The sequence below is a fragment of the Acanthochromis polyacanthus genome, chromosome 12 (genome assembly GCF_021347895.1).
Source record: "Acanthochromis polyacanthus isolate Apoly-LR-REF ecotype Palm Island chromosome 12, KAUST_Apoly_ChrSc, whole genome shotgun sequence".
Taxonomy (NCBI): Eukaryota; Metazoa; Chordata; class Actinopteri; family Pomacentridae; genus Acanthochromis; species Acanthochromis polyacanthus.
Genome location: NC_067124.1, coordinates 808,898 through 825,675, shown reverse-complemented (window position 1 = coordinate 825,675; position 16,778 = coordinate 808,898). Strand labels below are relative to the sequence as shown.

The 16,778-nt window shown below is 42.0% G+C and overlaps 1 long non-coding RNA gene across 2 annotated transcripts; it reads right to left on the bottom strand.

Moving 5' to 3' along the window:
• Positions 1 to 14,694: 14,694 nt before the first annotated feature.
• On the bottom strand, positions 14,695 to 16,028 carry LOC127536409 (uncharacterized). 2 transcript variants are annotated; one of them, XR_007945407.1, is made up of 3 exons: positions 15,982 to 16,028; positions 15,841 to 15,890; positions 14,695 to 14,786 (listed from the first exon to the last, which is right to left on the bottom strand). It is a non-coding gene; the product is annotated as an uncharacterized LOC127536409 (long non-coding RNA). The 2 variants fall into 2 exon arrangements; XR_007945408.1 differs by lacking the exon at positions 14,695 to 14,786 and adding an exon at positions 15,306 to 15,364.
• Between the last annotated feature and the right edge of the window lie 750 nt (positions 16,029 to 16,778).

The following is a 16,778-nucleotide window of genomic DNA, read 5'->3' as shown; positions in this document are numbered from 1 at the left end:
TGGAGTTTGCATGTTCTCCCTGTGCATGCGTGGGTTTTCTCCGGGTACTCCGGCTTCCTCCCACAGTCCAAAAACATGCTGAGGTTAATTGGTTCCTCTAAATTGTCCGTAGGTGTGAATATGAGTGTGATTGTGTGTCTGTATATGTAGCCCTGTGACAGACTGGTGACCTGTCCAGGGTGTCCCCTGCCTTCGCTCAAGTCAGCTAGGATAGACTCCAGCGACCCTAATGAGGATAAAGCGGTGTATAGAGGATGGATGGATGGATATCATATAGCAGACGAACACAGTGATATATGAGAAGTGAAATGAAGTTTACAGGATTTACAGAAAGTGTGCAATAATTATTTGAACAAAAGTAGGCAGGTGCATAAATTTGGGCACCCTTGTTGTTTAATTGATTTGAATACCTTTAGCACTAATTATTGGAAAATAAAATTTGTTTGGTGAGCTCAGTGACCTTTGACCTGCATACACAGGTGGAGCCAATCATGAGAAACGGTATTTAAGGTGGACTATTGCAGGTTGTTCTCCTCTTTGCATCTTCTCTGAAGAGTGGAAACATGGGAGCCTCAAAACAACTGTCAAATGAGCTGAAAGCAAAGATTGTTCAGCATCATGGTTTAGGGGAAGGAAACAAAAAGCTAGCTCAGAGATTTCAGCTGTCAGTTTCCACTGTGAGGAACATAGTGAGGAAATGGAAGACCACAGGCTCAGTTCTAGTGCCAAGAAAATTTTCAGATAAGCAGAGGCGAAGGATGGTGAGAACAGTCAAACTCAGCCCACAGAGCAGCTCCAAAGACCTACAACATGATCTTGCTGCAGACGGAGTCACTGTGCATTGTTCAACTGTTCAGTGCACTTTGCACAAGGGGATGCTGTATGGGAGAGTAATGCGGAAGAAGCCTTTTCTGCACATGCCACAAACAGAGTCACTTGAGGTTTGCTAAAGCACATTTGGACAAGCCAACTTCATTTTGGAATAAGGTGCTGTGGACTGATGAACCTAAAATGGAGTTATTTGGACATAAGGGGCGGTATGCATGGTGGATGAAGAACACAGCATTCCAAGACAAACACTTGCTACCCACAGTAAAATGTGGTGGTGGTTCCATCATGCTGTGGGGCTGTGTGACCACTGCAGGTACTGACAATCTTGTTAAAGTTGAAGGTCGCATGGATTCCAGTCAGTATCAGCAGATTCTCGGCAACAATGTTCAAGAATCAGTGACAAAGTTGAAGTTGCGCCGGAGCTGGATACTTGAACAAGACAACGACCCTAAACACTGCTCAGATTCTACTCAGGCATCCATGCAGAGGAACAAGTAGAACGTTCTGGAATGACCATCTCAGTCTCCAGACCTGAATATTACTGAAAATCTGTGGTGTGATTTAAAGCGGGCTGTCCATGCTCGGAAACCATCAAACCTGACTGAACTGGAGATGTTTTGTAAAGAAGAATGGTCAAAAATACCTTCACCCAGAATCCAGACCCTCATTGGAAGCTACAGGAAGCATTTAGAGGCTGTTATTTCTGCAAAAGGAGGATCTACTAAATATTGATGTAATTTTTCTGTTGGGGTGCCCAAATTTATGCACCTGTCTACTTTTGTTTAAATAATTATTGCACACTTTCTGTAAATCCTACAAACTTCATTTCACTTCTCATATATCACTGTGTTCGTCTGCTATATGATGTATTTAACTGAAATTTCTGATCCGAACAACCAGTGATTTATAAAGGAAAACCTTGAAAATCATCAGGGATGCCCAAACTTTTGCAAACCACTGCATCATTATCTCAAGAAAACTGAATTCTTTCCTTACAGCAGTGATTTAAGAACCTGTCTAAGATTCTTTATTACTGGCAACAAGAGCAATGAAGTTCTGAACTCTGTTCTGCTAAAAAGGGATCGTCTCCAAGAACCACTTCCTGCTAAAGTTGTATCATCCAGCTTCTAAACGTCTCCAGCTGCTTTTATCTGAGTTGATAAGGTGCAAATACACATAACAACATGACTGTGGTATGAACAAAAATGTGTCTTTGTGAAACTTAAACATTTGTTGTAACCAAATAATTGTAGTTTAAAGCATACTTAGGCGTGACATTTACGATTATAAACTGTATTATTGTACTGCTTCAGATGAAGGCTGCACATGTTTGGTATGTCCATTTCTACACATTTTACAAATGAGTTTTATGCATAAAGTAAAGAAATTATCTATTTTGTGATCATTCTATGGGCTACAATCTTTCAAACATACACACGTGGACAAAATTGTTGGTACCCCTCAGTTAAAGAAGGAAAAACCCACAATTCTCACTGAAATCACTTGAAACTCACAAAAGTAACAATAAATAAAAATTTATTGAAAATTAAATGATCAAAATCAGCCATCACTTTTGAATTGTTGATTAACATAATTATTTAAAAAAACAAACTAATGAAATAGGGCTGGACAAAAATGATGGTACCCATAACTTAATATTTTGTTGCACAACCTTTTGAGGCAATCACTGCAATTAAACGATTTCTGTATTTGTCAATGAGCGTTCTGCAGCTGTCAACAGGTATTTTGGCCCACTCCTCATGAGCAAACAGCTCCAGTTGTCTCAGGTTTGATGGGTGTCTTCTCCAAATGGCATGTTTCAGCTCCTTCCACATATGTTCAATGGGATTCAGATCTGGGCTCATAGAAGGCCACTTTAGAATAGTCCAACGCTTTTCTCTCAGCCATTCTTGGGTGTTTTTGACTGTGTGTTTTGGATCGTTGTCCTGTTGGAAGACCCATGACCTGCGACTGAGACCAAGCTTTCTGACACTAGGCAGCACATTTCTCTCCAGAATGCCTTGATAGTCTTCAGATTTCATCGTACCTTGCACACTTTCAAGACACCCTGTGCCAGATGCAGCAAAGCAGCCCCAAAACATTACTGAGCCTCCTCCATGTTTCACCGTAGGGACAGTGTTCTTTTCTTCGTATGCTTGGTTTTTGAGTCTATGAACATAGAGTTGATGTGCCTTACCAAAAAGCTCCAGTTTGGTCTCATCTGTCCAAAGGACATTCTCCCAGAAGCTTTGTGGCTTGTCAACATGCATTTTTGCAAATTCCAGTCTGGCTTTTTTATGAGTTTTTTTCAGCAGTGGTGTCCTCCTTGGTCGTCTCCCATGAAGTCCACTTTGGCTCAAACAACGACGAATGGTGCGATCTGACACTGATGTACCTTGGCCTTGGAGTTCACCTTTAATTTCTTTGGAGGTTGCTCTGGGCTCTTTGGATACAATTCCAACGATCCGTCTCTTCAATTTGTCATCAATTTTCCTCTTGCGGCCACGTCCAGGGAGGTTGGCTACTGTCCCGTGGGTCTTGAACTTCTGAATAATATGAGCCACTGTTGTCACAGGAACTTCAAGCTGTTTAGAGATGGTCTTATAGCCTTTACCTTTAAGATGTTTGTATATCATTTTTTTTCGGATGTCCTGGGACAATTCTCTCCTTCGCTTTCTGTTGTCCATGTTCAGTGTGGTACACACCTTTTCACCAAACAGCAGGGTGACTACTTGTCTCCCTTTAAATAGGCAGACTGACTGATTATGAGTTTGGAAACACCTGTGATGTCAATTAAATGACACACCTGAGTTAATCATGTCACTCTGGTCAAATAGTTTTCAATCTTTTATAGAGGTACCATCATTTTTGTCCAGGCCTGTTTCATTAGTTTGTTTTTTTAAATAATTATGTTAATCAACAATTCAAAAGTGATGGCTGTTTTTGATTATTTAATTTTCAATAAATTTTTATTTATTGTTACTTTTGTGAGTTTCAAGTGATTTCAGTGAGAATTGTGGGTTTTTCCTTCTTTAACAGAGGGGTACCAACAATTTTGTCCACGTGTGTAACCTTCACAAATGAAATCAAGTTATTTGATGTGTTATTCTTTATTCACAGGATAACCCCTTGAGATGAATCATCTTGTTTTCGAGGGGGTCCTAATCATTAAACAAAAAACATTAACATTTCAGTCCCAATGTGGGAACTGTAATCATTTTTGTCAGGTGAAAAACTGCATTATATGAGTTGAACTGGTCCTTCTAAAGCTGTTATAACTAGTAAAAGAAGCAGCTGAATGGGTCATAGTTATCATACCTTCAAAACCAGTAGTAGAAAGTAGAATCAGAGGTTCCAGTGATAGAAACTTTCGAAGGATTTACAGGTGGAACCTTTCTTATTTAAATCTAACATCTTCTGCTTGTCTCTTTGCTATTGAAGTGTGTGGCGTCATACCAAGACCAATAGAGTTTCCTAAAACCTTCAGAAACACAATTGTGTACGCCAATGACTCTGGCAAGAGATTTAAAAATATCTCCAAATCACTTCAAATAAATCATTCAACTGTAAGGAAAATAAGTCCAAGATGTTCTGTTTGGTGCAAAGTATCCAAAATGTCATCTCAGGATCTGCAGACATCTCTCGACTGTTGGGGTTTCAGACGGTAATCCCACAAGTGGGACCTGCAAAGGAGGAGTACCAAACTTTATTCATGAACATATTGGCACAGAGCAGGACTTTGGGATAATGTTCTCTGGTCAGATATTCAAAGATAAAACTGTTTTCTCGCAGTAACATTCAACATGTTAGATGCAGACCACAGACAGCTTTTCAGGAGAAGCACGGTGGTATAAACGTTACGGTTTGGATGCCTCACGGTCAATGGCAGCTTACGGTCATTGATTCAACTATGAACAGCATCTTATGGAAGAGTGCTTGAAGATAACGTGAGGCCATCTGTGCAGAAGGTGACGCAGACGTGGATGTTTTGACAGGATATGAACACTAGAAAATCTACCGAGGAATGTCTGAAAAAGAAAAACTCCAACATTATGGAATGGCCAAGTCAAAGCCCAGATTTAAATCCCACTGAAATGCTGTGAGGGGGATTTTGAAACGAGTAACACATGCAAGAAAACCCTCAAACATCTTGCGACTGACGAAATTTTGCAGGAAAAGTGGTCAAAATTTTCAGCAAGCCGTCAGAGACTGTGAAGTTATTCCTCTACAGCCTGCTCTTCCCAACTTCAAAAGGAATCTTTGTTTTAAAGGTCCGGGGTCATGCAGGAATTCACTCAGGCCAGGCAGTCTTTTTCCATTTTTTTCTTCTTTTTATTAGAATTAAAAATGTTTCATTCAGTTATGGCTGCTTATCGGCCGCTCAGGTGAAAAATTTTAGAAACACAGAAGCACATGTGTGACAGAATAAAACATGCAAATAATATAACATATCACCATGTTAAATGCGCTAATTTCATTTTAAATAAAGGTAATCATCTTAGCAAAAATATTAAAATACTACAATCCAAACACACGCACACACGACTTCCAAACAGTAATCAATTAACATTTAAATTTACATCTGCGTATAAACTCCGTCAATCTGACTCAATCCAGGGTTGCCGAACCGAAGGGTTGCCGGTTCGATCCTCGCCCCGGCGTGTTCGAGGTGTCCCTGAGCAAGACCCCTAACCCCTAATTGCTCCTGATGGGGTCGTGGTTAGCGCCTTGCATGGCAGCTTCCACCATCAGTGTGTGAATGTGACGTATCATGTAAAGCGCTTTGGGTATCTTGCAGGTATAGTAAAGCGCTATATAAATACAGACCATTTACCATTTACTCATGCAAACAATCAGAAATATAACACACACCTCAGCTTCACACCACTAACCCGACTCGCTAAAAGAGAGTGATTAAACTCTTACCGGCTGCCTCTCCGGACTCTCAGCAGGCTTAGCAGGCTCTGTGAGTGTGGTTTGTTTGTGTGCCGCTAATCAACCAGCATTTAAAACACCTGTGAAATGAAGCTGTGAGGTGATCAACCCACCTGTGCCCATGAGTGCCGTCAATCACCACTAACACCTACAGCCACACACACACACATTCAAATTTGACTTCACAGAGACTATTGGACAATTATGCTAAATGCCTTCAAGAAGTTATTTCTGCTAAAAAGTGCTCTACCTCTAAGGTCTCTCAGGCTTACTCATTCTTCCACAGAATATTACATTTATAGACTTTTGTGACTGAGAAAGATCATTTTCCTTGTGGTGTGATCAAAGTATACCAAGTTTCTCTATAGGTATTATTAGGAAGACGATCACCAGTTTGTCGTGTCAGAAAGTCCAACAATTTCCGTCAAATATATTTTTATGACTGTGCATGAAATACACACCAAGGTTATAACTTCTCTTGATGCTGCTTTGTTAAGGTTCAAACACTAAAAGGAATTAAAAATGTAGGTAGTATGCAAAACGTATTTATTTTCTGAGAAGGTAGTGTCTACAGATACAGACCCGTACCCGTAGCCTGTGGCCTACAGATACGGCACTTTCCATTTGCCAGACAGATACGGACCCGTACGCGAGTCAAGAAGCTGCTAACCACTGCAAACTGTTGAAAGGTAAGCAAAGGTTAAGGTTAGGGTTAGTGTTAGGGTCAGGTTTGGGGTCCGTACCTGTAGTACCGATGCTACGGGTCCGTACCTCCAGCGTCTACCGGGAGTCACGTGACCAGATCTCGCGTATCTGATTGGCAAATGGAAAGTACGGTCCGTACCTCGAGCAACTACCTTCTGAGAATGACAACATTGACCACTATCATGTCTTTGCATCAGTCTTTGTTGGACATCAAAGACACACACTGTGTAAATTTGATAGACTTTAACTTGCTGGTATTTTTTCTTTCTTTCTTTTTTTATTTTTACATTGGATGCATGTGTTTTCCCTCGTTTAATTTCCAGCATTTTAGCCACGTTTGGAACGCTTTGGAAACCCCTTCTGATGATTCACACAGACTTGCCATCTTAGACATTTAAAGAACAAACATCAACTTTTGTGTCAAACTGAACCTTCATGTGTGGATCATCACTGCTGATAAGAAGACCAAACAGCAGTGGGTTACCCTGCATCAGACCAGCAGTAAGAGCATGCTTCTCATTTTACATGACATCCACAGGATCGTGCACTGCAATCATTTTTTAAACCTTTGCTCTCCACACTCTCTCCTTGCTAGATAGGACTTCTTCTAATTTCTTTATTGCTTGCAGAGCAGGAAAGTGAAAGTGTTCCAAACAGACTCCCCTCAGGGAATTTAGACAAGACTGAGACATATTTACTAAAGATCTTTATGGCGGCAAACAAGAAAACTGTCACAAAATGCTGGCTTCAAAACCACGGCCCTTCTGTGGACACTTAAATAAATACTGTGAATCAGTTTCATCACATGCAGCAGATCACCTGTAATCTGAGGCAACAAAATGATGTGAAGGAAACTATTGGGAAAATGGACCCCTTTCTTGGCCCAGTATCTTCAAAAATGCTTAAATCTGCCTAATTAGGTGTCTATACAAACACATCTGTACTGTGTCAGAGTGCACATACACCAGCACTCAAAACTCTGGGGCCATCCAGACAATTCCACGTTCTCCATAAAAACTCCCACTTTTATCCATGTGCTAACATAACTGTACAAGGGTTTTCTAATCATCAATGAGCCTTTCAGCACCATTAGCTAACACAATGTAGCATTAGAACACAGGAGTGTGTCACGAACTAGGGAGGGCTGGACCCGAGCAGAGAGCCACACTACCAAGACCAGAGGAGATTTAGAGTGATTTATTGAGGGGATGAATAACGGCACGGTGGGGGAAATCCAGGATGCAGGAGCGGCTGGTGTAGTGGGGGTTTTGGCCAGAAACGGGGGGTCGAGGCAGGGACAGAAGGGGTCCAGGCAGGGATGGGGGTCCAGGCAGGAACGGGGGTCCAGGCAGGGAAAAACCGGTGAAGAGTGATCTGGGGAGAGCCGGAGAATGGCGGGGATCCCGGACAGCTGAATGAGGTGTCTTGGTTCAACAATCTGGCAGGGAGTGGAAGGATGAGCCGGTTCTTATTGCAGGGGTGATTAATCAGCGTGATGTCTCTCAGCTGTCCGGGAGCCGTGGAGGTGGTTGATTGCCTGAGTGGAGTCAGCTGAGAAGCTAGACTCCACTCAGGCACCGAGCTGTAGGGGGAGAGACAGGGCAGAGGAGTGGATGGGAGACAGGCAAGACAGACAGGGCAGAGGAACAGGAGAGGGAGGAAGAACCAGATGGGAAAAGGGTATTGGGGAGGTCAGGTGGGAAGAACGGGGGTGAGAAGGGAGCCGTGACAGTGTGACAGTGTGATGGTTGCTGGAAGTGTTCCTCTGTACCCCTATGGAGATATTCCATTAAAAATCAGCTGTTTACAGCTACAATAGTCATTTAGCACATTAACTATGTCTACACTGGATTTATCATTCATTTAACGTTATCTTCATTAAAAATGACCTGTTTTTCTTTCAAGAATGAGGACCTTTCTGAGTGAGCCCAGACAGATGATGGTGAGTGTATGTATTTATATTATTTTGTTCCTGTGCAAGTTGCGACTCCCTGGCCTTGTTGTTTGTGTTATGTATGTTTAACCATGTTTCTGGTAAAAAATAAGAAAAATAAACTTTAAAAAAAACAAAAGAAAATGTTCCAAATGTGGCAGGAGCACTGGGAGCAGTGTATTAGAAGAAAACTACTTCAAAGAGGACGGTAATTTAAAATCAGGAATGTTTTCATTTCTTATAAACACAGTCTTTGAACTATTTGGTCACAACTCCCATTTTTTCCCCAAAAAAGAAAAATGCTGAGGAATCACAGGTTTTCCACTAAAAATGCTTAAAAACACATAATACACAAAATGTCACAGAAGAATTCAGGATGTTTGCTGAGAGTCTTCAGTACTATAATTCCTTTAACTCTAATACCATGTATAAGCTTTGATCCTTTCACCTGAGCTCCTGTAAAAGCTTGTTCTTGTTTTTCAGTGAGGCTTGTGTGGGACTGATCTAGCAGAGAAACCTGCAGCCATGGGGTCGCTGTGAGGAGCCGGCTGCTGGGTTCACAGGGGTCAGTCTGAGGATGTGTTCTGTTTGCATTGCAAAGTCACACTGCTGCCAAAGGGAGCCTTTCAGAGCCATGACCAGAAAAAGAACAGCATTTTTGGAAAGTCTGAAGTTTTTTCCCCTCAGCTTTAGGTTCTTGCTGTAGCACTGAACATGTCAGTGTTTCTACACAGCAGGGAAGTCTTTGGAGTTTGTGTTGCTCAGTAGAGCTTCAAGCATCACATATTACACGGTTTAAAGGTTAAAAACAGAAAAGTGGTTCAACTTGTCATTTCCTTTGTTTGCTGTCGTTTTTCTTTGTGTCTCCTGAGCTTCTGGGTGTGAACAAGTCCACATATGATGTTTGTGTGGATTGCATGTGCACGTGAGAGAGTGTGTGTGATTTTTGACACACTCCCAGCTTCCTCATCCATTCCTCAGGAAAGCACAGTAATTCATTGTCTGACAGCTGTTTTCTTTTCTGTGAGCCTGCTCCGCTTGGATCCTGGGGTGTAATTCCACTCAGAGGGCCAGCTGGAGGTTTTCCTGAAAAAAAGAAGAAGCTTACTGAGCCCAGCGCCGACACATTCGCCAGCAAATAGCACCAAAAGAGCATCTCTGAACACACGTCTCCTCTAGTCGGTTTGGATCCACCTGTTTTGTGTCCAAAATACATAAAACTAAACTCCAGTGGACCTATAATTGAATTGGACTTCTAATTCAGTTATGTGTCAGTGGATTTTGTTTGTTTTTACAGTTTCTGGCCATCTTCATAAACACCTGCTTCGTTCCTTCAGTTGAAGTGGCATACAGTGCTCTGTGTACGGTCCAATGGCTGATGCTAACTAGGGACATATTATTGGCCTGTGGGTTACACACACACACACACACTGAGGATTTTCTTCAGATCAAAGTTAATGTGTGTCAAAATGAAATATGTTTTAATCCACCAGAACATTGGCTTTAACTGACAAAATCCAATTTTCGATGGACACACATCTGCAAGTGCTTGTATGCTGAGATGCTCACAGTCCTGTTGTAGATAATACAGTATGCAGAAGAAGTTACACCTGAATGTCAAATGATTCAAAACCACATCACCCCCCAATAACTGCATTATTTCAAAGGTGAAAAGTAGAAGATTTTCTCTTATGAACAATCAAAAACAAATGCATTAGTCAGAAGTTTGGACACACCTTCTCATTTAATGGTTTTTCTTTATTTTCATGACTATTATTCTGTATTTGGACCATGGAAGAAGTGCCTAGAATGTGAATTTCGTTCCACTCAAGTGGATCTACATGAACTCTGCTTTATAAGATATATCTATTGCTAATTAGTAGCCAAAAAAGTTTCTACTCACCATTTCCAGTCATTTTTAATAATTAGCGTTTTTGTGTCGGTCTTTTTTTTACTGTGACGTAGTGATATTTACACACACACACACACACACACACACACACACACACACACACACACACACACACACACACACACACACACACACACACACACTTAGCATTTGGGTGTACTGATTTTGTCTATGTATTTCATTAAAGGTCGGTTGCAGTAGGCTGCTGAGCTGAAGGAGGACACCAGCGCGCTTTTGCACATTAAAGAAAAAGACTGTGTCCCTGGAGGTTTGGTACCACAGGACCTGTTACACACAGTACACAAAGTTTTTGTCAAGGCCTATGGAAACAAGTACTGCAGCCCCAGATGAAGCGTGAGTTATTACAATGCATTAACATTTTATTACAGATTGTACATTTCAAAATGAGGCATTGACAAACAACATAGTCTTTAGTTTGTTTAACTGTAGCTCCAAAAACCTATTTGATCATTTTATTCAGGAAAAATTGGCGGAATAGACAGGCTTAGATAATCTTGATTGGATGATTCTGTAAATATGACATGGCTGCAACAGTTTACACATGGTTTGTGTGTGTGTGTGTGTGTGTGTGTGTGTGTGTGTGTGTGTGTGTGTGTGTGTGTGTGTGTGTGTGTTTCAGAACTGAAACAACCTTCACTGACAGCTACAATTTCTTCTGTGAGACTGTCATCCATCAAAGGATTATAGTTGACCAGGAAGTGCTGCGAATGGACAAGCTACGAAAGACATTTGTGGACATAGTGAAGAATCAAGAGGGTCTTGATGCTTCAGAATACAGGTAACCCAAATATCATGTGTCTCTCTCACGGTTCTTGTAAACAAAAAAGTAAATACTGCAAGGTTAATTGTTATTGACTTATTCTCACCAAAAAGGGTATGCGCGTATGTTTATGTAAACACACACGTGCATGTGCACACACATACTCATCTTTCCCCATATTTTTGTGTTTCAGGCAGGATCTACTGAAGAGGCGGCTGACGTGTGACTTCCCACAGCTCACTTTCCACTGCCCTGCCAAGAGAAACATCAGTGAACTTGTTTTTGTTGAGACACTGTCAGCTGATAGACTATAGACCTTGTGCACGTCAAAATGCTAACTTCTGGGTTCTGACCGGGAGGGCTTACAGGTCCTTCCAGAGGCTATTTGGCAGCATGGATAAAATGGAATCAAAAAAGAAAAACACTGTTTTCTCGGCAAAACAAAAAATCAGATTTCAGCGTGTTCAAGGTCGATATGGGAGGTACTGTAGTGTACCATTATGTTCGGCTTCTGGTGTTTATAACGGTTCTATAAGCCTTCACCGTTTTCCAAAAGACCGGCATTTGCGGGCTCAGTGGATTGCCAAAATTAGACGAAAAAAATGTTTCACACTGAGCTGAGGATCGGGAATATTAGTGCATAGTCACTGATCAAACAGCAAATATCTGATCAACTATAACAACAATCCGTGCACTCTTCAATCATGTGTTATTCTGTTTTGACACCTAATCAGATATAGAGGAAATCCAAGCATTGATTTGTCATTTTGTTCAAACAAAACTACAAATATAAAATGTCTTGCTGAACTCGGCTAAGTACCAAAGACTAAAGTGTAAAGTGGATTCTAGTAGGTAACTAAGCAAAAAATAGTAATGTATAAATACTAGAAAATAAAATGATAGGGTACATGTTTGGCAAGCCCTACAGTTAAGCTAGCGCTAGTTATGTAGGATGCGATGCCACTTACCTTCAAAGTTATATATGTACTGGGATAGATAAAAGTTGAATCCCTTTTCCTGTTTGCTTTGAAGAGCTGACGAAAAATCTTCAACGAGACGATAAACATCATCAACAGATATTTTAGGCAAGTTGCCTAGGCATCTGGAAAAGTAAAGTGTACTGCTGGCTTCTTCCATTTTGACAGCGCTGTAAGCAGGACCAGAAGTAACTGTAGCACCCGGAGTTTTTCAACCGGAACTAGCACATGCTATCATGCACAGGGTGTATTACAAAAGATACCTCCACAGTCAGGTACATCTACTGAGTCCACTGAGGTAAGCCAAGCTGAAAGCCAAACTGAAAGTGACAGGGAACACATGGCTAACACAACATCTGGATGACTAAAAATCCTGCCCCTGATAGTGTTTTGCAGGTAGTCCACTGTAGTTGCAAGACAACCAAATGTGAAACTGAAAGATGTTCTTGTATGTCTGCAAGACTGTCTTGTACAGATTTATGTCGGTGCCAAGCATGCGAGAATGTTTCAAAAGAAACAGAGGACAGAGTTGTATGGGACAATGACTTTGATGAAAGTGATATTGATGAGTAATATACGCACCATGTCACCATGTACAGTTTTTCTTTTTCTTTCTTTCTTTTTTTCTATATTTGTATGTGTATTGATCTATATTTTCATATTCAGAGACACTGAATAAATGTTTTCTACCATACTTGTGAATGACTCTGACCTTTTGTGCATTTATTTTTTTGTCTTATTCAATTTTTGCCATTATTCCGATTTAGGAGGGCGTGGTAGCAATTCGGTTGATTTTCAGCCATTTATGGCCATGGTGTGCATTTTTTATTTTATATCTTTCATTACACAGTAGGTTGTGATATTTTTAATATATGACACATAAGCTTTTAGCTAAATGTACTATATATTTCATTGTGCTGGGTGCAAATCACTTAAGTTGAAGCATTTCCTTCCAGAAGTTACCTACATTTCTCACTCTGAATTCACCTATGTGTACACTGAGGCACCGATTCAAATGTTTGGTAGATGTGTTTCTGACATTTCATAAAGATTTTGTGTTGCCAGAATTAGCAAAGCACTTAAAACAAGCAAAAACAGCAGCACCAGATTTTGTTTTTTGGGTATTCTCATAAAGATACATTTCTGGCTGGTGACAAAGTTCGGACAAATATTCTGAGTAGAACTGTTAACCCAGAGTCTAGAAGGGTATTGCCTATGAAAAAATGCATCGAACACATAGATCCAGTGTAGTGGAGCGAAATTCACTTTCTAGGCACTTTTTCCATGGTCCCAATACAGCCTAAACGCAGGTTGTGTAAGTTTCCCACCGTTTCCGTGTAAAGTCCTGCACGTCTTCGCCCTGGACATCTGTGAGATGCATATAGCATCGTTTCGATCCTTTTGTAGTAACTTTTGAAGGCGGTTTCCTTGTCTTTTCTTTTCGTCATCTTCGCTGGTATCTGTACTAGATACAGTCGACGCCATGGTGTGTGTTTATCTGAAACCACGGCAACCGAACTCAGCTCCTATTGGTCCACGTGACCAAAAACCACTGCACACACTGCAAATCCTAGTCCGCCCGTCTAAATATCACTACACCACAGTAAAAAAAAGACCGACTCAAAAACGCTAATTATTAAAAATGACTGGAAACGGTGAATAGAAACTTTTTTGGGTACTAATTAGCAATAGATATATCTTATAAAGCAGAGTTCATGTAGATCCACTTGAGTGGAACGAACCAACACAATCTCGTTCAGCCAATACAGCCTATATTTACACTGTAGATTCTCACTGAAGGCATCGAAACTATGAATGAACATATTTGGAAATATGTAGTGAACAAAACAAGTCAAAACATGTTTTAGATTTTAGATTTTTCAAAATAGCCACCCTTTGCTTTGATACCTGCTTTTCACACTCTTGGCCTTCTCTGGATGAGCTTCATGAGGTAGAACCTGAACTGGTTCTCCAACGGTCTTGAAGGCATTCCAGAGATGCTGAGAACTTGTTGATCCTTCTACCTTCACTCTGTGCTCCATCTCATCCCAAACATCTGGATTGGGTTCAGTCAGGTGACTGTGGAGGCCAGGTCATCTCCATCATCTCCTTCTTGGTCAGATAGTCCTTCCACAGCCTGGAGGTGTGTTTGGGGTCATTGTCCTGTTGGAGAAGAAATGATGGTCCAACTGTGGAAGCCATGCTGGTTCAGGGTTCCTTCAGTTTGGAATAAATCCCAGCAGTGTCACCAGCAAAGTATCCCTACACCATCACACCTCCTCCTCCATGCTTCATGGTGGGAACCATGCATGTAGAGACCATCATACCTCCTCCTCCATGCTTTATGGTGGGAACCATGCATGTAGAGACCATCACACCTGCTCCATGCTTCACAGTGGGAACCATGCATGTAGAGACCATCACACCTCCTCCATGCTTCACAGTGGAAACCATGCATGTAGAGACAATCACACCTCCTCCATGCTTCATGGTGGAACCATGCATGTAGAGACAATCACACCTCCTCCATGCTTCATGGTGGAACCATGCATGTAGAGACAATCACACCTCCTCCATGCTTCATGGTGGAACCATGCATGTAGAGACCATCATACCTCCTCCATGCTTCATGGTGGAACCATGCATGTAGAGACCATCACACCTCCTCCATGCTTCATGGTGGAACCATGCATGTAGAGACCATCACACCTCCTCCATGCTTCACAGTGGAAACCATGCATGTAGAGACCATCATACCTCCTCCATGCTTCATGGTGGAACCATGCATGTAGAGATCATCATACCTCCTCCATGCTTCATGGTGGAACCATGCGTGTAGAGACCATCATACCTCCTCCTCCATGCTTCACGGTGGGAACCATGCATGTAGAGATCATCACACCTCCTCCATGCTTCATGGTGGAACCATGCATGTCGAAACCATCACACCTCCTCCATGCTTCATGGTGGAACCATGCATGTAGAGACAATCACACCTCCTCCATGCTTCATGGTGGAACCATGCGTGTAGAGACCATCATACCTCCTCCATGCTTCATTGTGGGAACCATGCATGTAGAGACCATCATACCTCCTCCTCCATGCTTCATTGTGGGAACCATGCATGTGGAGATCATCATACCTCCTCCATGCTTCATGGTGGAACCATGCGTGTAGAGACCATCATACCTCCTCCTCCATGCTTCACGGTGGGAACCATGCATGTAGAGATCATCACACCTCCTCCATGCTTCATGGTGGAACCATGCATGTAGAGACCATCACACCTCCTCCATGCTTCATAGTGGAACCATGCATGTATTGACCATCACACCTCCTCCATGCTTCACGGTGGAACCATGCATGTAGAGATCATCACACCTCCTCCATGCTTCATGGTGGAACCATGCATGTAGAAACCATCACACCTCCTCCATGCTTCATGGTGGAACCATGCATGTAGAGACAATCACACCTCCTCCATGCTTCATGGTGGAACCATGCGTGTAGAGACAATCACACCTCCTCCATGCTTCATTGTGGGAACCATGCATGTAGAGACCATCATACCTCCTCCTCCATGCTTCATTGTGGGAACCATGCATGTGGAGATCATCATACCTCCTCCATGCTTCATGGTGGAACCATGCGTGTAGAGACCATCATACCTCCTCCTCCATGCTTCACGGTGGGAACCATGCATGTAGAGATCATCACACCTCCTCCATGCTTCATAGTGGAACCATGCATGTATTGACCATCACACCTCCTCCATGCTTCACGGTGGAACCATGCATGTAGAGACCATCACACCTCCTCCATGCTTCATAGTGGAACCATGCATGTATTGACCATCACACCTCCTCCATGCTTCACGGTGGAACCATGCATGTATTGACCATCACACCTCCTCCATGCTTCACGGTGGAACCATGCATGTAGAGACCATCACACCTCCTCCATGCTTCACGGTGGAACCATGCATGTAGAGACCATCATACCTCCTCCTCCATGCTTCACGGTGGAACCATGCATGTAGAGACCATCCGTTGTCCTTTTCTGCATCGCACAAATTAAAGATCTCAGATTTTTACTGAATGAATCAGTTTCATTGTAGCACTTGATGGTTTTTTGGACTGCACTTGGGGATACGTTCAATGGTTTTGCAATTTTACAGACTCAGTTCTTAAAGTAATGATGGACTGTGGTTTCTCTTAGCTTATTGGTTCTTTCCATAATATGGATTCTATCAGTTGTTAAATGGGGCTGTAAACTGTGGACCTGTCAACCTGACCACAACTGATGGTCCCAACCCCAATAAGAACACAAGAAATACCACAAATGAACCTTGACAAGGAACACCTGTGAAGTGAAAACCATTTCAGGTTTCAGGTTCTACTTCATGAAACTCATAGAGAGAACGTCAAGAGTGTTCAAAGCAGGAATCAAAGCAAAGAGTGGTTATTTGATTTATTTATAATATCCATCCATTCTCTATACACTGCTTTATCCTCACTAGGGTCATGGGGGGTGCTGGAGTCTATCTCAGCTGACTCGGGTGAAGGCAGGGGACACCCTGGACAGGTCACCAGTCTGTCACAGGGCTACATATACAGACACACAATCACACTCACATTCACACCTACGGACAATTTAGAGTAACCAATTAACCTCAGCATGTTTTTGGACTGTGGGAGGAAGCCG